Source organism: Pimephales promelas, chromosome 7 (assembly GCF_988280905.1).
Source record: "Pimephales promelas chromosome 7, fPimPro1.hap1.1, whole genome shotgun sequence".
Taxonomy (NCBI): Eukaryota; Metazoa; Chordata; class Actinopteri; order Cypriniformes; family Leuciscidae; genus Pimephales; species Pimephales promelas.
In genome coordinates this window covers 21,074,421-21,096,829 of record NC_142775.1, presented here as the reverse complement: position 1 = coordinate 21,096,829, position 22,409 = coordinate 21,074,421, and the positions used below count along the sequence as shown (strand labels likewise).

The 22,409-nt window shown below is 36.4% G+C and overlaps 1 long non-coding RNA gene across 1 annotated transcript; it reads right to left on the bottom strand.

Annotated features, from left to right (window-relative positions):
- Window positions 1–2,317: 2,317 nt before the first annotated feature.
- On the bottom strand, window positions 2,318–13,783 carry LOC120466820 (uncharacterized). The gene is made up of 2 exons (XR_016169286.1): window positions 11,026–13,783; window positions 2,318–4,115 (listed from the first exon to the last, which is right to left on the bottom strand). It is a non-coding gene; the product is annotated as an uncharacterized LOC120466820 (long non-coding RNA).
- Between the last annotated feature and the right edge of the window lie 8,626 nt (window positions 13,784–22,409).

The window sequence follows — 22,409 nt, the reverse complement described above, 5'->3', positions numbered from 1 at the left end:
TTTATCTCCTCCGTGCGAGTTATTTACATACTCAAGGTTAAACGTTACGTAACAATGCCAGACTCATACCAGGACAGGATTCATTTATGTTTACTTAGAATGAACTTGTATCCTGCTAGGTTTGTTTTAACTTTATTCAAAGACCAAATCTCATCAATATCTTTAATGTTTACAAATTCATCCAAGAGAGACATGAGATGTGCAAAATTTAACAGAGTCAGGACTGTTTCGATTTTTTCTTTTTTTTTTTTTGAAGGCATCCCCTTTTCCCACTGTTTAAGCAGGAATCCTGAGATTCTAGGACAACTGTTCTGATATGACGTCACCGCTGGAGCCCTTCGCACGTCACCGAACATATATTTAGCCGACTGTTGCCAGGCGAATTGGGGATGAAACGTGAAATTACCTACTTTACCAAATACAATCTTACATACATAAAAGTAGCCTAAATTAAATAACGAATTTATGAATAGATATACAGCTACATTTTCTGAAGCCATGCAGAATCCATTGCCGACAATAGGAAGCTCACTCTGAAATGGCGCCATGTGTTATATAATTTATTCGATTTTCTTTCTCTTTTTTTTTTTCCAATGGAACCATTGTGTCTTAATAATGACACCATCTTCACTATCGCATAGCCTACCTTGCACCAGTAACTTCAATAGGCTATTATTTTAAGGAAAAAAAGGCATCAACACAAGTGCCATTTCTTTTTGCTTTAAACCGTGTTTTGCTGTGTTTAATGTTTCTAATGATTCAATTGTTAATTTCGGTCAATACTCGCCTCTTTTAAGAACTGAAAAATACTTTGCATCTTGTTTTTCTTTGTAAAGTTGAAAATTGTATATAGCTATCCAAATAAATTTCACGTCACATACTATTTAGTTCTAGCATTATGCTTATTTTTGCTTATTTAAATGTTGTCAAATAAAATGAATGGCAAAGCCTACGTCGGCCATTTCTAGGCTATTTGAAGCCTAACTGGTAGGCTATAGCAAAATCATATATATATATATATATATATATATATATATATATATATATATATATTAGTTGTACTTTATTTGCAGCAAGTAGCCTAACTTACGAACATGATACGTCCCTGTTTACAAAAACACATGAAATACACCAGATGCACGAATTAATAAATTTCACCCTTTAAATGTCATCATGAAATAAAGGAACCTTGCATGATTTTTTTTTTTTTTTTTTTTTGCATGATACAGAAACAGGGAACATCACCATAGGCTATAGTTAGTTATGTCTCACAACTCCAGGCAAAAGTGGCATGGTTGTCGGGTAAGCAACATAAATAAATAAAATGCATGCTGTTTTTTTTATTTATTTATTTAAATTCCACATTTTGATAAAAAAAAATCCTGCATCTAACATTTAATGAACTCCAAAGGACCGTAATAGAATTTGAAACTTCAGTTATCCATTAGAATTTAAGCGTGACGATCTGCAGCTGTGTGCACAGAAAACTTCGAGCTGTAAAATTATTTATCTGGACCAAGACGCTCCGACATAAACAAACTCACAAAGGCTACTTGAAAAATAGACGGACGTCTCCCTTGGTCCTTCTAAACACACAATCACGAGATAACGCTTTTACATTCTTATTTTCCCAGGGTGACCAGTAATCTATTCAAGTCGGGTAAAATCAGTCTAATCTCAATTAAAATTAAGCAAAAAAAAAAAAAAAAAAAGCATGTGTAGTCTATTCTTTGCCAGAGAAATTAAATAAAAGATCCAAATTAAATCTAATTTCTAACGGGCATGTTATGAGAACATCTTTTAAGAGGACTTCTCCGTGCATTAAACATAGGCCTAAATAATAAGTAAAAAATAAATAAGTATAGGCCTAGGCTACACGCAGAAAAAACGCATATAGGAAAGTTGGTGTTTGATTAAAAAACGTAGAAATTTCATAAAATAGACGTCGCTTACAAATCCGTCCTCAAATCAAATCGTGATTTGTTCAATAAAAATAATAATAATAATCAAGACAATTAGGTTACGTCCTATAGGCAGCTGCATCGTGGATGCACTTTGAAAAATAAATAATAAAACCTTTTCCATTAAATTGTTAAAATTTGTTTTGCCAAAGCCAAGTAATAGATTAAAATCAGCTCTATGAAACTGTGCACTGTTCCTATTATCACAGCTGTGCGGACCATCTAGTTCAGATCTAAAAGCATCATATGACTAAAACGAAGCGTCAGAAGATTAAATCGACATGTGTCAGAAGTGGCCGTGTTACAAGTTAAAGGCAACAACGGTTTAAGTGCTGGTCAATTAAACAAAAATAAAATAAAACGTAATTTCTTTATTGTCAAGGATACAAGATGTGATAAAATCAGAGGAAAACGCAGCATTCGGACATCAAAAAAGACGCATTGCTGCGTAAAAGGATCCCTTATAAATCTCCCAAAAGTTATAGCCTACTTTCACCCAGGCAAAATAATTAGTAAATAAATGATCATCAATCAAAATACAAAGATATGGCAGGGAAACGATGAAATCGTGGTTACATAATTTAGCCTGCTTTTTTTTTTTTTTTTTTTTGTATAAATATAGGCCTAGGCCTATAGGCTATATTTCCTTTCATAAAATGACGGAGATTATTGACATGGCATTTTGAGACTTACTTTGCGAGATAATGCTTTTTACATTCTTATTTCTTTCATTGTGACAGGCCTTTATATATTATACAAAAATCACAAACAATTTGTACTATTTTATAGCCAATAGGCACAGTCACGTATGGTTACATAGGCTAATCAACGACCTGTAGCCTGTTAACATCACGAAATACGCACGTCATTTTCAAAACTGAAATATGACTTGCCCACAACAAAATTCCGTTCGGCTTTAAGCTTTTAATATCAATGTTATATAAGAATGATGGGCTACGCATGCGTAAACTCTCCAGCACGAAACTAGACATTTGCCTCCATGTTAATATCTCGCAGACTCGCACATCGCAACTATCAGAATAATCCACACACAAAAAACTTGCTTATTGGTTATTATCGAAAAAAAAAACTATTGGCTATTGGATTCAATTTTGTTAGCTCAATGTAGTTACCGGAAATGAATACTTTAAAAGAAACATGAATACACGTCACGCTAGGGTTCATCCACCATAAACAAAACACATTTTTACAACAGTTTTGAAGCGACCAAAAAAAAAGAAAGAAAGAAAGAAAAATCTCATTTAACAGTTGTTCCCTATGCAAAATTGTTAAAAACAAAACCTGAACAGATACATTGACAAACGGTGCCCTAACTAGTGAAAACTATTCACAGGTCAGTTTTTTTCCCCTTTTTTAAATTTTAATATGTTTGAAGTAACACACACAAAAAAATATGCAACCACGTTTAGGAAAATAAAATTGGAATATTTAATGAAGAAACAAAAAAGGATACATATTTTACATAAAGGAAAACAAAATGTAAACATTAAAAAAAGTTTTTGTATGAACAATATAAAGGAGAAAAAAGCAACATTGGAAGAAAAAAAAAAAAAAACACTACTTAACTCACTTTCCAAAGAAAACTAAACTCTGCATCTGTCTTTACCTTTGACCATTCAGTTCAGTCCGGTGAAGCCAAGTATCATCCTGACTTCTCTAAGTCGGATTAATGATTCGGTCCATGAAGGTACCTATTTCTGTACCTGCGAGACAGCCATACCTGCACCGGCTAGGCCCCGGTAGATGTGATAAAAAGATGACGTGCATATGCTGCTTGGTGGCTTCTTGCTTCAGCAGCACGAGCAATATTGGAGGCATTGGCCAAGGAGTAACTCCAATATTTACATGCTGCTAAAGCAAGACAACACACGCACACGCATTCACACACTTGCAATCTCTCCTTCGGCTGCGTAGGTCCCAGGAATTGATGCTGCAGCACATCACGGCCTGTATCTCTGTATCACCACAAACCATTCTGTGCTGCTACACCATCACCTAGAGAGGGTTCCTCTCTCTCACAATCACGCTCACACACCCTCGGCAACATGACCAAGCACTGCCAGAATCAGAGCGAGTGACTCCTCTCCTCCCTCTCTCTCTCTCAGCAGGGCTTGAGGTATTCCAGGACTCCATCTGAAACACAGAAGAGAGGAGGACGCTTGAGTAAGAACATGCACACAGCAGCTGGACGTGATGCTGTCAGTTTGCAGTAAAATATTTCAGTGTCTCCAACCGTGTTTGCCTGCACCCCATTTGCGTACAATAAAAAAAAGTGGCATTGCTACATTTGGAAGCAGGACTCGTTAATTAAATACATACTTGAGACTATTGTTTATTTTATTTAATATATGCCATTAAAAATATATGCCATTTTTCATTAAAAAAAAAAAAACCCTTAACACAACAGCATACAAAAAGTTTAATGTAAACTTTTAAAAGATGGATCCACACTGAATCTGAATTTTTGCACTTCAGTAAAATGGCAGCTATAAATGTATACTAATGTTATGGGACAATTATGGGTATTTTAAAATAATTCCCAGTGGATTGTAGTGTATTGTTGTTTTGACATTTACATTTTTTTCATTTTTGTTTTTAGGACAAGGCACAAGAGATGACTGAAAATAAAGCATTACAAGAGGTTTAAATGGCAGTTAGAATTGTATATATATTTGCAGCACATCATTCTGATTTTCTACAGGCTGGACTGGAGATCATTGCGGACACACCTATGAGCAAATTTCCTGTATTATACTAAAACCTGTCCTCTGGCTACTTATAAATAATTATATAAAAAGAAACAAGCAACTAGTAATATTGTCTTCTAGACCAGGCTGGATTTAACCTTCAAGATAGTGATTCAGCACTGACAACATCCTGCCTCGTAGTCATCTTCAACAGCGGGAGCTGCGCCGCCACCAACTTCCCAAAGTGCTGTCCCACAACAGAATACATCTCTTAAGCCTACACTATGCTAAATAAGATAGCTCTACTTTATGAATCAATCACTGTGGTCTGTGCCTTACGGGTATACAGTAATGATTAAACTTAAAAAAAAAAAAAAATCTAATTTGAATATTAACCAAGTCATAGTTGATGTGAGACCTCATTACCTTCTGAATTTTAAATAATTCTGAAGTACTGATAATATATTTATTCAACCAGAAATTGAATGGCGAACATATTTTCTTTAACACACAAGCTTTCTGAAGACTTATTGAAAGTAAAATATAATTGTTTTGAATTCTACTTTAATTAGAAATGGGAGAATTATAGCATAACACAAAAACTCAAGTACATTTTCATGCCTGCTATGTACTCTGAACAGCAAAGATGAATGAACGGAAGCAGCAGAAGGGTGAGATCTGAAGTGAGAGTACTAAATAACACACCATTTTACAGCCAACAACACTGATTGTAATGAACTGATCACATATGTAAAATAAAATCAAAGTTTGTTATAATATTACAATATATTAATTATAACAAACATCAACTGAAGCATCTGTTAATTATGAGAATTGAATTGTAACACTGACACCAAGCCAAGGTTACGACCTGACTAACATTTCTATGGAATTTGGGTCGAATGATCCAACATGGATTCACAGCCAAGAAACAGCCATTGTGATGATGCTACAGTGTATAAAATGTTTAGCTCCTGATGAAGTCACTGATTTTTTTCATTATGTAAAAAACCAGTGTACGAGATTTTGAAAACAAACAAGAATTTCCTAAAATTAGCCAGTGTTTTTTTTTTCCACTTCAACAAAACCTAATGCCTAGTTGTGATCTCAAAGACTGACATGAACTGTCTATCTAGACCCTTTCTAACACCATACGGCCAATGCTAGAGAAGCCTATAAGAGCCTATGACCTGATACTGACAACAAACTTTTAATTGCTTCTAAACAAGAGTTGGCATCTCAAAGCTAAAGCCAAGCTATCACTGCCTGAAAAACTGAGTGAATTCAATACCATAAGAGACTAGTAATACTAATAAAAAAAGCTTTACACTTTGCTTATGAAAACAACCACTGTGTAGATCTAAAGCAGCAGCCACTTCATTGCTTGAAGGGGATTTTTAAGCCTTAATACAATAATGGCTTAATGGCATAAATGAAACTTTATAAATGGCAAATGCTAAAAGTGTCCTCTACTGGGTTTGTATATAACACCTGAAATGCCTAATTGCTGTAAAAGTGTGTTTTAGCTTAAAACAATTAACACACAATACATTAATTAAATTTCCAGGTAAATGTTATTACCTTTATTTGTTGTCTGGTTTCTGACATCACAACTCGGCAAACACTGGGGGGGGAAAAGAAGAGAAATTCATCAAAATACAGACATTGCGTTAGAAGCTACAGTTCTAATAATCTGATGTAACGGACAGCATCAAAACATAAAACCAGATGCTTAAATAGTTTCAAAAACATACACCCTAGTTTTAAAAAAATCAAATTGATACACCTCTAGTTAATGTTACAGTGTGTCTGTGAGAACGTTGCTGTCAACTATTATATGTGAGTGGATGCATTTCTTCTCTGAGAACACTCCAGTGTGTGAGGTGGGAAATATTATTGTGTGTGTATTATTCAAGTCAGTTAAACCTCAAATGGACCTTTAAAAATGAATACCCTTCAATGCAACAAATAATAATGATTGAAAATATTGTTGTCCTATGAATTATTTGTCTCAAAAAGTATTTAAATTCTCAAGATATTTTTTTTAGAAAAATAAAAACAAATTATGCATGCATCTCAGATGTGAATAAGAGATGCACATGTAACATAAAAACAGAGAGACTGGTGAGAAAACGTTTCCCCACTCTTTTCACCAACTCCCACTTTTCTCTTCCCCCTCTCTCTCTCACACACACACACAGCAAGCCTTATGCGAAGATATTATAAATTAGTATCTTCACAGAAAGCATCTGCCCACATTATTTTTTATCACAGAGAAAAACAAAACAAAAAGATCAGTCACACAAGTTATAAGACAACTATCAGAGCTGAAAAGAACAAGCAAATGGAACAACTTTGAGTAACAGAGCAGGTCAAACAAAACACAGCCTGGTTAGACAACCCAAACTCCATATATCAACCCATTTCAAATATGTTGGATTATTTTTTAGGCTTAAAAATAAGTTTAAGTGTTGCCATCAAAATAACATTGAAAGTTTTTCAACTCAGTAATATGTGTAGTTGGCCTAGCCTCCATTTTGGTGTTTAATCTTGTGCACTAGCAACATCGTAATCCCACAAGATAAGTGCGCATTATGTGCACCATATTACACTATAATTTTAAATCGTGCAGCAAATATATAATTTGATTATATACAAGCAGCGCATCAGCACATAACTCTTAATAACCTAGAAAGTGGTCAAGCATGTGTGTTGTGTGTGTGTGTGTGTGTGCGAGGACAGTCAGACCCCTGAACAAGTCTGTGTGAGTGAGAGGGGGTGTGAATGAATAGATCACATTTAACCTCTCTCTGCTTGTATTTTACTGAGCTCACATGACCTCAGGGTCAAAGGGCATCACCTTCCACTCCTCCATCAACATCAGCATGTGACACGCTTACACACTCCGAGAGACTCTGCCTTATGCAGGAAACCCTCCCACGTAATTATTTTGCTAGTTAAATGATCAAAAGAAAATGCAGTAAAACAAGTTTTATTTATAGGTATAACTTAAGATCACTGAAAAAGGAAACTTTGGAAGAAAACAAATATGTATATGCATGTATAATTAGAACATTTTAAAAAATGATTAAAAAAAAACAAGAATATTTAATAACTTCTCATGAGGGAAAATAATCCACACTATATTCAGACCCTGTAAATTAGCTACACCTCTGCACTTGTGGTAATGAGAGGTGTGTGTGGATGTGTTTGTCTCTCTCAAACATTTTCTTTAATCTAATAAAAAAAAAAAAACTGTGTAAATGAGTCTGTGCAAATATTTCAAAGAAAAAAATGACAGCAGGCAAGCCTGCACACCTGTATGGTAGCGCTGCACCTGAGTACGGATAGAACTACACACAGCAACACACACCTGTGCCCTGACTGCAACCTCTCACTGTTACACATATGCATTGTTCAAAGAATGCTCTGAAACACTGCAACTTAAACTATCATTAGTTTTATGGATGCTTTAAACAGTCAAAATCAGAGCTGTGAGTCTCAGAGTAAGGGCTGGCTGGTTTATTAAAAAAAAATAAAAAATCGTTCACCTCTACACACACACTACTTTCCCTATAATCATTAAAAGACCATGGGTGATGTCACAGACACATTATGTGTGCCTGTGAATACACATACACATGCTGCTGCATATCTCAAAGAGTTTCTATTTATTCAAAACAAATAATAATAATTAAATAAATAGTCATTTCACCACTCATCACTATTGCACTGTTATAAGTTATATTACTACACTCAATTTTGTTAACTCAGAAGGTCCTGGCATGGTGTATGATAAAATGAACATGTTGCATCTCGTAAAATTACCCACACAATTAACTGAAAAATAAGCCCCATATTAAAACTGTGTGTGTGTGTGTGTATACTACAGCCTCTGGTCAGGAGATCTGAAGTGCAAGTCTTCATTTCCTGCAGGTTCACGTTTACACACTCTCAGTTCATGAGCATACAAAGCATGACTGCCTTACTATATTCTTGATTTTTTTTAATAGTTGTTTAATTGTGTACGCTGCACAATTTAACTTATTTTGCGTGGTGATTTAATTTCAAAACTCTCAGTATACCCAACAGTATAAAAATACAGTTTCTCCCCAAATCCAGCCATGGACACACCGGAGAAACAATGTCACAATGTCTTAACATGCAGCAACAACAACAACACACACACACACACACACACACACACAAATATCTCATCATATTAACTCCATTAATTTTTTTATTTTCTTTAAATTGCAAACAGTATCACATGTGAATATCCACATAAGTATAAAAAACCTAGGTGGAGAACTGCTAAATTATATAAATGAGCAAAAACAAGTGAGTAAAAACACATCTCACAATATATTTTGGTGTATGATAGATGCATATAAACTTCAAGTGTAAAGAGTAAACTGCCTAAAACAACCTTAATTGATTACATATTTAGAAGGCAATAGATGATGGGTATTCTGTCAAGAGTTATGAGTGCATTAATTTGAACTGTGTTTGGAATTAAGTTTGAAGGGTTTGAAATAGTGAACTTCTTTGAAAATATAGATCATACAGTAATTTACAGAACTTATAGCAAGTCATACATCTGAAATATAACTACCATAGTTATGACTAAAATGTTTCTGTGCACTGTACAAAACCAAGCAAAAATAAATATTGTAAGTATCAGCACTGTCACTGGACGTGTGGGGCGTTTGAGTGGGTGCATGATGTGTCTGTTAATTAAACTACATGTTGCGTACATGATAAAGAGATCGTTGTGGCTTACTTGTGGGGGTTTCCCTACGGTCTCAGGCAGGATCAACTCATGGGAGAAAAACTGCCAGGAAATAAATTATATATATATATATATATATATGAGGTGAAAGACACTGACCAAAAATGCTTGGTATCAGGCTATAGTTGACTACATTAATACAAAATTAGAAGAAAAAAAAAGGAACCATCTTCATATTGCAGGACTTAGTAGTAGACTAGAATTGTGACTCTTGCACTGACCTACACTGCTTTTTATTTTATTTAATTTTTTTTTGGCCAAGTGAATGTGCAATTCTAATAGCAGAGGCACCTCAAATGTTGCTGCAACGGGTCTTTTTCATAATATAATATTTTTGTCATAGGAGTAATATGGGTATATGGTGTAATTTGTGTCACTTATTTTTTTGTGAATGGCCATTAAACAACTCGCTACAAAAAAAACAACCTCAAACTATGTTATTTAGGCAAAAACATACATCATTTAGACCTGCACACAGAACTAAAAAAAAAAAAGGTTACTATATTTTTAACATTCTGTATTAAGCCACATTTATATAGGAGTCAGAAAAATGAACAATCAGATTTTTTTTTAAAATCACAATATCTTGTAAAACAAAAGATACACAAAATGGCACATACAAATTAAATTAGGTTGACATTTTGTATTAAAAACTTGATTCTCTGAACTCACTTGACCTGTTTTGGGCTCAAAATGAGCCTGGGTCGCTGCTGGGCTAACCTTTCATGACATCACATGACATGGACAGGCCTTTACATCAATCAACAAAATTAGGAGGTCAAAGCATCACGTTAATGACTTCATGACCTTTCTGCATGTGACCTCTAACGTACATTAGACAGAACAAAACTACCCGAAGTGACACTTTCCTTAAGGTACAGAAGATTAGCGAAGGAATCGTGTCCAATGCAAAAAAACGTCACCAAAACAACTTTAAGAACAGAGACTGAAAAAAAATGGGGGAAAAAATACGGCGCTATTATAAGAACTGAGGTGCACACGCTGACAAAAAGGCCGACTGCTGACCCAAGATCCCTCTTAAAATGATTAGCTTTCGCTCTCTTTCCAATAAGACATTGAAGTTTATTTTCCACTAACCCCTAACACAATTAATACAACAATAATCGCATTTTACCATTACACAACCAGGCCTTAAATTATCTGACAATGCAAACTGGTTATGTAATTTCAATTTATAGGCCCGCTCGTATAAAAGTATGAATACGTGTCCATAACACTTACGTTAGTGTGATAACAAGGGTTTCAAATTGCTAAGGGGAAATGTAACGTTAACTGAGTTAAGTTGCAATAGGGTGGTACAGTAACGTTAGATCAAACACATTGTGACGTGTTTTTTTCGATCGAGATGACTACAAACTGATCAAATCACTTTAATCTCTTCTCCAACTCCTATTTACTTCTGTGAGTTTGCGCTTTTTACACTTTAGATGGCAAATGTTTGCTATTTTAATACATTTAACATAACACTTACACTCACAACACATAAATAGCCATTTTCATGGTAACTAAACAAAGACGTTTTTTTATGAAAAATGTTACTTACCGAAAACACCTGACCGTTCATAATATTTGTAAATCCACAAAAAAAAGTTTGCAATTGAAAACTGTGACGGCGCACTGTTTTTATAGTTTGTGTAAAAAAAAAAAAAACGATAGAGAAAAAGGCACTCTGGTCATCGTCGCTTTTTTTCCGCTGAAAGAGGAACAAAAACTGTAGTGAAGAATAGGACAGTGTTAGTCGGTGTGGCATCCCGGTGTATCGCTCGCTGATAGGCTGTCGGGCTCGCCGGCCGTCTCGCTCACATCACCAATCCCGCTCAAACTTAACGTTTAAAAAATGCACAAAACCATCTCGCTCCACCAAACAACCCACGTCATTCTATTCGTCGTCACCTGCGATAATTTTCCTAAATTTTTATTGATTTTTCAAACCATCCACGTAATTGTTGGATTTTTTCGAAAAATAATACAAAATATATAGTTTCCACAGCGCGGCTCCAATCTGACGCCCCTTCTTGGCTGGAGATGCTAGCCGGATTAGCCTGCTAGCTCACTTCAGACTCCACTTCACTATTTGTTGTCACTACACATCGTCTTTTGTGTCCGCTGCATCCATCAACCGGGAAACAGCCGCCTAAAATGTGTGGCAGATTTCAGAAAAAAAAAATCTCTCTTTGTTCCTGGATTCCAAAAAAGAAAAAAATATCCCTCGCTCAAATTACTGGACTTCAGTACGGAGCCTCTCCAGGCAGTTGCTGTTGATGTAGCTGCTCACTCGAAAATGGCGCCGAAAGCTCCAGTCTTCATTCAAATTGGCCGGAGCCTCCCCCTGCCCGCATTGGGCATGCCGGGACCTAGAGCACCGCGCAGGATTGGTCGAGACAAAATGCACCCTCAAACCGGCTAGCAACCCAAAACCCACGCACAATATCCTTACGCGCGGCCAACAGAACGCGGTTTAACTGTAGCTCTGCCAGTCTGTGTTTGAAAAAGCGATTGTTTCCAGTGCAATCGCCTTCACACCATTGATACGATACGGTAGTTTTAGCCGTACGTATAGGTTATATGCAATATAGCTTAGGGTTTTCAATTGCTTCCTAAATCAGATAGCTTTAACGCTGTCAAGGATAAATTCACCATAAAACGTGATTTAACCCTAAAATGAACATGAAATGAATCGTATGCTGAAGTATTGGTTTTCTAGTTAGTATGGTGAGCGTTTTACCAAGCGAACAATCTTTATTATTTGTCATCATTCGTGATATTAAGGGGGAATAAAACGCTATTGCGGTTAAAAAAATCTTCTTTAGGGCCAGTTTTGAAGGTAGCCTACGTGTAATGTTTTATAAGTAGATCAATGTATGCATTAAATGACCGGAACGTCGTGAAGACGAAGCAAACGACCACAACACTGCCTGCAAGTAGCTTGACAACAGACCCTGCGCTCGCTGCTTTACTACAGCAGACAGCAGCAGCGAGAGAGCAACTGCGAGCTGCGTCACTCACACACCACCAGCAGCGTGATGGTTGATTGGGAGAAGAAAGAAACTACGCTCCATCTGTCAAATCCGCCCCTTTCTGATGACTGCCGACTGCATCATTCGGATAATGACTTAAAATTTGGCACCGTTTTGTGACTATTTGACCAGCAGCAAACCCGATGATTCATTTAGGTATATCTGGTGGCTATGTAACTAAATTGCTTTCTAAACCTCAGCCTTATTTTCCAGGCATTAACTGCAACTGTTAACCTAGACAAAATATATTTACCACATAGTACTTTTTCTAGACTATGTCAAAGAAAACATCATGGCTTTATTCCACAGCCATAACCTGCCTACCCTTTTAGCTGTATCGGGTGGCATCATTGCATCATGCATATACTTTAATTTTAGACACACCCACATAAACTCACATGCCACTGCTGACATAAACAAGCATGAAATAGGCTATGTGCCAGTGAGTGTTCATGCGTGAGAAAGTGTAAGGTGTTATAAATGGATGTAGACAGTGGGGACAGGAAGTGACTCCTCGTTTTATTTAAAGATACACTGTAAAAGACAGGAAGTGTGTCAGCAGTAAAAGAAATACCATAAACTGTTCTATACTTATCCACCATAGATGACTAGGCCGAACGCTACAACTCTGATCTGTGCTATAAGGTTTATGTGAAACCTTATGGTCGTCTTTTTAAAGTAAAAACCTTTATGGACAATGTTATGCTCTTTGCATGTCTCTTGTAGGCTAAATGTAACTTTATTTGAACATTTCTGCATCTCAAATTTTATAGATACACCTTGAATGGCCATTATTACTGTTATGGTCTATTTACTATTTACCCATAGAACAAATCCCTTGGGTTCATTTTCTTTATTTTTTTGCACACACAACTTTAGACCATTTGTGTTATTTCCACCCACTTTGAACTGTAACAAAACCGCATATAAGTTGATGCATGTCATAACCTGGTCATAACCTATTTTCCTCCCACCATCATAGGCTACTAAATATCTGAACATCACCACCACCCACCTTCTCCTTTCTTTTCATTTAATCCACCAGACTAATGAAATTACTTACTTAGTAGCCCACTTTAGGCTATTTAATAAAATCATATTAACCTTTCTCCTTCCACAACTGTCAGAGTAACCAACTTTACATTTATTAACCACAGCAGATCATTCATTAACCTTTCAGTTTCATTGTAAAAGAAAAAAAGAAGTCTATTGATCTTATGCTTTTAAAATGCTGAAAGATAATGCTTCGTGTTTTGATTCGTGACAGTTTTTGATATATATATATATATATATATATATATATAGGCCTACAGTATATATATTTTATATCAGCGGTGAAACTAATAACAAATCGCACTGCAGAGCAGGCAAGTCCAGACAAGAGCGTCAATCCTTACGGATGTCCCGCCCCTCAAAGGCAGTCCTCCGATGATGTAACTCTTTCCAAATATAGCGTGTTGCCGAAGCAACCGTGCCACGCCATTGGTGCAGCGCTCTGTCAGTATTGCAACGTCATGAAGCTAGTGTTATTATTGTAAACAGGGTGCTTACTTTCCACGGGCTCTCGGGTCCCGAGCCTTTGCTACGCGCTTCTTTGTTCACTACACGAGAAGATCAGCACGACAATAGATTACTTACGAAAAGACGTTGTAAACGTTATCTGCCTCCTGTAATCTTTAGCCTAATGAACAAAACAAATAAAAACTGAGTAGTTAATATGGTTCTCTCAATCAAACCTGTAAGACACTTTAAAATGACACGATGTATCTTCGAAGACAGCCGGTAACTTGTGCGTAGCTATACGAAAATGTTGCTGAAGTTTTGACAGGCTGCGCGTTTTTTTTTTTTTTTTTTTTTTTTTAATTAAACTAACGTTGTTCAGTCTGCAGTGCTCTTAATTCACGTAAAGGTAGAATTGAACAACTTTTTAGAACATTCACATCATGATGTAAAAGCAACAATCCGGTTGAGTCAAAAACTTTTCGACGCCGATAGCTTGTTGTCGAATGTTGCCACTCCTGCGCACAAAGAGCTTGTGTCATTGTTTCAACAAAAACACATTTCAATTTCCCATTTTAGTCGTGCTATGCCACTGAAATTCTACCTCACAAAATGCTCAGAAATCTTATCAAAAGAGCCTAGTTTCGCCAATTCCCAATGCGACGAGACTGATCAGAAGCTACATCAAAGTCGATATGAATGGCACTTACCCTGGGGAAAAGGATGTGTATCAAGACATCACTTGACTCTAGTGGGATGTTAAAAAAGTATATAGCCTAGCACGTTATCGGGTTAATTTCAGTTCGCACAACAGTTTCACCTTATTTACTAGACAAGGTATCGAGGAAGTTCTTTTGTTCCAGTATTTATGCACAGCGTCAAAGTTGCGCGTTGAGGAGGCGGAGCGGTATAGCGCTGCGCGAGAGGAAGAAAAAAAGACCAAGCGCCAGCACTCGACCGTAGATACTCAAGACTCAAACCCTACGACCCACACTGAGATTAGGTCACGTGCTGGCTGAGCGGTGACCGAGTTGGGTGTCATATCTGCAAACTATCCAGATCTCGATGATGACATGATGAGACCGGTGTTCCACAGCATAGCGCGAACGAGGCTTTACCTTTAGCTGCGAGAGATGCCAAGTGTCGATCCGCTCAAGTGCACGTTCACTGACGACTCTTGTTGCTAAGTCTCCTTTTTTATATTTTTTATACATTTTTTGAATTCTTGATAGAGGTAAGAAACTTCCATCACGAAGAGATTTGAGATTTCTTCGAACTGATACGATAACAAAAACAACACCAACAAAAATCAAAGTAACTAGCCATTTTGGTGTAGGCTATTGTATTTCAGCCTAATAAAGACAAACATTGTTTAATTTCAAAGTGTGAGGTGTTTTTTTTTCTTTTCTTTCTTTTTTTTCTTTTTTTTTTTTTTTTTGCAGTAGGCCTATGGCTATACCTGCATAAGAGAATTTGGGGATGTATTTGTGTTTTATGGTTAAAATGGTTTTATGGTATAAAGAGAGAACACTGTTATTTGATACTGCTGCATTCTGCTATTGGCTGCTGTGTAGGCTATAACTGCATTATAGCATCTAAAGCCTGTCAAATATCATCTGAGCCCCACTTGGATGCGTGGGACAAACATCCAACAGTAAACAAAACCGCGTAAGCGCATGTGTTTTCTTTTTTTAACTATTTTATTTTACACCTATAATGGTAGGCTATACAAAGTGTTACATAGTTCATATTAGCATGTTTTTCCAGAGGGGAATAAGCACTTTTCTCCAAAGTATTTTTGTTTTGTGTCAGAATGCACTTATTAAAACACAACTTTATGGTTAAAGACACTGACTTTAGGGTTAAAGTAATCCAGCTGCTGTAAACTAACATGGGATTCGTAATTCGTACAACTAATTCATGCAAAATATTGGTTACAATGTGAATATTTTATTTGAATAGTTTTATTTTGGATGGCACGTGGCGTTTAGGAAGTTAATTTGAAAGTGGGGCTATTTATAACAAGGAAAAACACACGGCCTGTTGACACAGCTGAGGTGAGGTTTTCAGCATTTTCCAACCTTCCTCTCACTCTCAACGAGCAAATAGCCATACAGGCGGAAGATTATCACGTGGCTAAAGTGATTTTAGGATTTAGTAAATATAGGCTAAACAGGTAACCGTGAAAATTGCACGTAATCTAATAAAATAACAATCACCTAAACAATTCAGGCTAATGGATTTAATATATGTCGTTCATCAGTGAAATCATTCAGATATTGCCTGATTTCGTTATTATTATCGTTCTTTTATTGATGAATCAAAACGTCTTGACCAATTCCAAACACAACCAATCAATCTGCCGGTATTTTACAACGACTCGAGACGTAACGTAATGAAAATAAACATGAAAAATTGCACAGAAAAGTTTAAAAGCAATAAAATAGTCTCTCTACTAAAGAAAAGCATATTTATCGGATTTCAACAACGCAAACGAACAAATGAAAATGTAGAACAACGAATTAATTAATTCGACTAATTAATTTAGCCCATATCAACCAAACAAAGCATGTAGTACGACTGGCTAACGAATTTGTTTGTGTTCTCCATTCAGGCTACTAGCTACTATAGTTTAAAAATATGAAAATTAAAAATTTTGAACAAACAATTTTCATGTATGAAAATGCATAAATCCATCACCACATCCATTTTGTAAAGCTGCTTATTTAAAAACGCGGATTACGTGATTTAAATAGGCCTATAGGCTACATTTTGTAAAATAGCACACAGTTTATAGCCTATAGCCAGCGTTCTTACTTTATGTCATTACACAATAGCCTTAATTAGGCTATATTAACAAAATTAATTTGATTTTATTATCACGGAAGCCTCAGACTTTTTCATTAGGCGTGATAGGCTATCAGTTACCTTCACGATTACATTTTACACTGAAACTAAAACAAGCATTATAATAGTATTTTTTTACGACCAATTAGTGAAAACGTAGATGTTATCTGATAGATTGCGCTCTCTTTGACTCATCAAACCTTAATGTCAAAACACGATATTTTCATCGTCGAAAATGAAAATGAACGAGGATTGGTCATTTTATGCATTGCATCTTTAGTATGCCCATTGTACTAAAATTGCTATAGATTCAGATGGACCAGTTTACATAGCCTAATCCACACATTACACGATAAGATTGCACAGCATGGTGTAGCCTATGCATTTTCCTCCCGAGTGTTCGCCATATGCAAGAACAAAACTAAAAACAAGTCCCCTATAAAATGCGAGATGGGTTTGCTGTTTGCTTAATTTTGCATGTGTGTGGGAGGAGGCAAGGCTCAGATGCAAAATAACAATCGTTATTCTGATCTGCGCCTCCATCAACCAGTTTATAAAACAGAGCAACAAGTCAGATGTGGAGAACGAGTCTGAGCTGGAAATATATCACTGTGTGTACATGACTTTTTCCAACCAGATTACGTTGTCTGCCTCTCTTAGCCTACAACACAAATGAAGTTTCTCAACAGGTGACTGTGGAAGAAATATAAATGAGCAGTGCTGAGAGGGAACAATCTACCTTCACTAGAGCATCTTATAGTCAGATTATTGTTGTCAAATACATGGTAATCAGCATATTTTAGAATATTAAGAAATCATTTGGTGCTAAAATTAAACATTTTCAAAACTAAACTGATGGTGATGGACCTTTTGATTAAAAATGATTGGAGCATAACATGACAACTGACTTTGCTGTATACAATAAAGTTCTCTTTTCTTCTTCGATTGCTAATTTCCCTATTATGTCCTTGCTCAGCAGACCTTGCTGACCTGAATACCAGACTTATGGCAGAACAGGGGGTCCCTGATTCTCAACCTGCAACACATGAATGCATACCCATTGTGTCAGAGCATGTCTTGGTTAGTTATTTTAATGAGTGACAAACATGTAAAAAGACACAATTCCTTTGCTCTCACAATATAAAGTGAGACATGAAAAGAGGGAATCATTAGAAATGCTAAGTTGAGTCACATTCTGACCAAGTGACATGTTAACATGAATACGAATACATGTAGGTAGATTATTTTAAACTTTCTGTTTACTAGTGTAATGTATTACTATATTTCAATTTAAAAAAAAGGTGTTCTAAGATCCTGAAAACCAAATGGGGAAAAAATAAATAAAAGAGAGATTGTCTCATGGACAGTTCTCAAACACATAGGGTGATATCAGCTAAATTGGGCCACTTTTTGGTAAATTGTTTGGGACAATAATACAATACCATATATGCAGTATCCATGTGTTTTTATGATTAATTATGACTGTTTTTGATACATCTGTGTTGAAATTTTGTAATAAAATAAAATTATTTAGGCCCTACAGTTCCTGAAACATCAGAAGTGCCGAGTTTTTTTGCATGAGCCCTTTCAGGTAAAATGGGCCGGCTGTTCAGGTAAAATGGGCCAGTCAAATTGCAAAGGGAAATAGCAATTTATCATCAATTATATTTAAACACAATTTCTTATACAGCCAAATTAAACAAACATAGTTCATATGTGCCATTTAAAAACAAAAATTTGTGCGTGTGTGTGTGTGTGTCTGTCTGTGTGTCTGTCAGTGTGTGCGTGCGTTGTTTGTGTCTGTCTGTGTGTCTGAGTCTGTGTCTGAGTCTGTGTGTCTGAGTCTGTGTGTCTGTGTCTGTGTGTCTGAGTCTGTGTGTATGTGTCTGAGTCTGTGTGTCTGTGTCTGAGTCTGTGTGTCTGTGTCTGAGTCTTTGTGTCTGTGTCTGAGTCTGTGTCTGAGTCTGTGTGTCTGAGTCGGTATGTCTGAGTCTGAGTTCCTGTGTCTGAGTCGGTATGTCTGAGTCTGAGTTCCTGTGTCTGAGTCTGTGTGTCTGTCTCTGTCTAAGTCTGTGTGGCTGAGTCTGTGTGTCTGAGTCTCTGTGTCTGTCTGAGTCTGTGTGTCTGAGTCTGAGTTCCTGTGTCTGAGTCGGTATGTCTGAGTCTGAGTTTCTGTGTCTGAGTCTGAGTTCCTGTGTCTGAGTCTGTGTGTCTGTCTCTGTCTAAGTCTGTGTGGCTGAGTCTGTGTGTCTGAGTCTCTGTGTCTGTCTGAGTCTGTGTGTCTGAGTCTGAGTTCCTGTGTCTGAGTCGGTATGTCTGAGTCTGAGTTTCTGTGTCTGAGTCTGAGTTCCTGTGTCTGAGTCTGTGTGTCTGTCTCTGTCTAAGTCTGTGTGGCTGAGTCTGTGTGTCTGAGTCTCTGTGTCTGTCTGAGTCTGTGTGTCTGAGTCTGAGTTCCTGTGTCTGAGTCGGTATGTCTGAGTCTGAGTTTCTGTGTCTGAGTCGGTATGTCTGAGTCTGAGTTCCTGTGTCTGAGTCGGTATGTCTGAGTCTGAGTTCCTGTGTCTGAGTCTGTGTGTCTGAGTCTGTGTGTCTGAGTCTGTGTGTCTGTCTCTGTCTAAGTCTGTGTGGCTGAGTCTGTGTGTCTGAGTCTCTGTGTCTGTCTGAGTCTGTGTGTCTGAGTCTGTGTGTCTGAGTCGGTATGTCTGAGTCTGAGTTCCTGTGTCTGAGTTGGTATGTCTGAGTCTGTGTGTCTGAGTCTGTGTGTCTGAGTCTGTGTGTCTGTCTCTGTCTAAGTCTGTGTGGCTGAGTTTGTGGGTCTGAGTCTCTGTGTCTGAGTCTCTGTGTCTGAGTCTCTGTGTCTGAGTCTCTGTGTCTGTCTGAGTCTGTGTGTCTGTGTATGAGTCTGTGTGTCTGAGTCTTTGTGTCTGAGTCGGTATGTCTGAGTCTGAGTTCCTGTGTCTGAGTCTGTGTCTGAGTCTGTGTGTCTGTATCTGTGTGTCTGTCTCAGTCTGATTTCAATTTGAAAATTAAAATTGAGCCTGTCTGAGTCTCTGTGTCTGTGTGTCAGTCTGTGTGTCTGAGTCTCTATCTGTGTGTATCTGTGTCTGAGTCTGTGTCTATTTGTGTGTGTGTGTGTGTGTGTGTGTGTGTGTGTGTCTGTGTGTCAAAGATGATGGCCCATTTTAGCTGAAACCATGTTGCCCATTTTACCTTAGTGGGTTAAGGTAAATTGGGCCGCCAAGAAAAACATCACTTTTACAAAAAATATGTTTATATACCAAACTAACAACATTATTTCTGATTAATGCCATCGAGACAGACAGTATGCATAGTTTTTTTATGAGCATGTTTGTTTTTTTATTGATGTATCATCCTTATAATAGTTCAGTGCAATTTGGTATGCCAGGCTACTTACCATGCAGCTTTTTGGTGTAGTCTCGATTTGAATTATTCCCCCGCCCACCATAGCAACCATAAACCAATCTTATCACCTGTTATTTGTCAAGCACAGTTATGACAACAGTTTGAAATCCTTTGCAGTCATTGGCTTTAAATTCCAGAGAAGCTGGGACCCCCAAACCTTAAATGGCCCATTTTACCTGATGGCCCATTTTACCTGATATCACCCTACTGTAACACACTCGGTCACTCGCACTTGGTTATATTGACATTGTGTAAACAGTATCTCTGTTCTGTTTTTAGCATTTGATTTGTTGTAAAGTATTTTACTTTTACCAATTTCATTTAATTCCTGTCCTGATATTTTATTAAAATATGTAGCCAGTTCAATGTGACTGAGAAGACGTGAGAATAAGATAATTATGATTTTTTGAAACAATGTCTATACCTTTTTCCAGCAGATAGTCAGCAGTGATGTAGGTGAATTCTGCCTGAGGGAGTTACATAATGCATTTTCAAGATACTGGCGCCATCTTGAGGTGACTAGAAACATACATTTTGTAGAGGTTGGTAGGCCTATGTTTAGTTTGAGTTTTGATCTTTTGTGCTGAAATTTATTGTTTATATTAAAAGTTAAATTTTGAAATATGGATTAACTCCCATGTTATTTTCAGGTAATTTTGATCAGGTGATGAGTTTCTTTACCTCGAAAATGCTAACATTATCACATTGGACTAAAACTTAGGCTACTGCATGGGTTTACTCACCCAGCGTATCACTGCTTCTCCAATTTTCTTTTGTTGAGAATTTTTGTTCTTTTTTATGACCCCCTATTTTTTGTCACTTTGTTGTCTTATAGTTAGCACAGGTTTTGTATTATGTTTTAACTGATTGATTGTAGGCCTCATTGATCTGAGCTTATATTGGTCAAAAATGACCATCCATTGGGGGAGACGGAAAATAAGAGAATCTTAGTGTAGCATGTTCATCCTGTTTATGTTCACATGTACTTGAATGCTTGCAAAGATAAAGGCTTGTGACCTGCGAATGTGTGGATACATGCATATAGCACTACTGTGCACAGATGTACACTATTTTAATAGACTATCAAAGGCTTTCTTTTTCACAGAGATTAACTTTATCCTCAGATCAATGAGGCCTATACAAATCAGTTAAAAACTAATTGAAATAAAACAATTTGATAGGCTAAAATAAGCTATTTTTTAAGGCTAAAGTCATTTTTTGCCTGGAAACACCGAAACACCATAAGTGTGACAGCCATTTGGTACAAAATAAAAGCATTTTAAAACAAACTTTCTGGTTAATCATTAAAGCACACTAGAGGGATAAACAGTGCAATTTTATCCATTGATGAATATAGACAAAAGTATCCACACATAAAACATTTTTTCACCCAAAACTGAGGAGCAAAAACTATGATCAATCAGTTCCAAAAATAAATACACAACCTAGTTGTCCTAACTGAAACAAAACAAGTTGACGGAAAGATTGAATCCAATATTTGGTGAAAATATTGCATAACGAGCGATTTATAGCAATTTTTAAAAGGCTGGTCATTTTTGACTGATACAAAAGGTGGTATAGCCTATGCTAAAGGGTTTTCAACCCATGTCACACCTCCTACCTGACTTTAAATAATGTAGAAACAAACTGTTTTATCTTTAAAAAAAATAATAATTTGATATTCATGTCAAACCATGACATTATATTGTCACTAATTTCTTTATTTACTAATTTAATTGAAGTTTCTAAACATTTATAAAACATTTTAAATTGTAATAGTTTACACGGAACAACCAGAAGGCTGTACCCAAAGTACATTTTACATTTACATTTAGCAGACGCTTTTATCCAAAGCCACTTACAAATGAGAACAATAGAAACAGTTAAACAAACAGTATGGACAACAATATGGAAGTGCTATGACCCCTTTCAGTTTAATCTAAACCAGTCCATATTTTTTTTTTTTTTTTTTTTTAGTTTTGTGGCAAAGTTAAACACATTAATTTATGTTCTTTTTACATAAACATTTTTTGTCTTCTGTTTTGTTCCACTACAAACGGTAAAATTATGCATTTATACAATTTAGTAACTTTAAGGCTATATTACATAAATTATAAATTGTAATAGCATATTACAAATT